The 651-nt window shown below is 52.5% G+C and overlaps 1 protein-coding gene across 1 annotated transcript in view; it reads left to right on the top strand.

Moving 5' to 3' along the window:
* GLOD5 (glyoxalase domain containing 5) overlaps positions 1-651 on the top strand; it is a 12,352-nt gene that overhangs the window by 8,916 nt on the left and 2,785 nt on the right. The gene's annotated exons all lie outside the window — the stretch shown is intronic.

The following is a 651-nucleotide window of genomic DNA, read 5'->3' as shown; positions in this document are numbered from 1 at the left end:
TCACCTCAGCCTCCCAAAGCGCGGGATTACAGGCTGAGCCACCGAGCCCGGCTGAGACCTGATCTTCACACAAAATTTAAAAATTAGCCAGGAGTGGTGGTGCATGTCTATAGCCCCAGCTATTTAGGAGGCTGAGGTGGGAGGATTGCCTGGGCCCAGGAGGTCAAGGCTGTGGTGAGCCGTGATCGTGATCATGCCACTGCACTTCCATCTGGATGACAGAGAGAGACTGACTCAAAAAAAGAAAAGAAAGAAACCATGGTGCATCAGTGCAGGATTGTGTTTGGAGGCACATAAGAAAAAAGCTCAACTAACAGTGGGTTCAATAAGACAGATTTCTTTCTCCTTCGTTGAACAACCAGTCCAGAGGTAGGCAGTCAGGCCATGGGCAGTGCTGGAAGAAGGAGGAAGTGAATGGGCAGAAAGTACCAGCACAGTGGGGCAGGAGGCCTCCAGAAGCCCCACCCATACCTGTATCTCATTGTCCAGTCCAGTTAACGTGACCTCCCAAAAAGGAAATGTAAGTTTTCAAAGCTGGACACACACCGGGCTCGGTGGCTCAACCTGTAATCCCGCACCTTGGGAGGCTGAGGTGAGTGGATTGCCTGAGCCTGCGGGTTCGAGACCCGCCTGGGCAGCAAGACCTCATCT

Source organism: Carlito syrichta, unplaced genomic scaffold (genome assembly GCF_000164805.1).
Source record: "Carlito syrichta isolate Samal-C Ts95f unplaced genomic scaffold, Tarsius_syrichta-2.0.1 Scaffold312193, whole genome shotgun sequence".
Taxonomy (NCBI): domain Eukaryota; kingdom Metazoa; phylum Chordata; class Mammalia; order Primates; family Tarsiidae; genus Carlito; species Carlito syrichta.
Note: the sequence above shows the minus strand (reverse complement) of the source record. Positions and strands in the feature narration are given on the sequence as shown.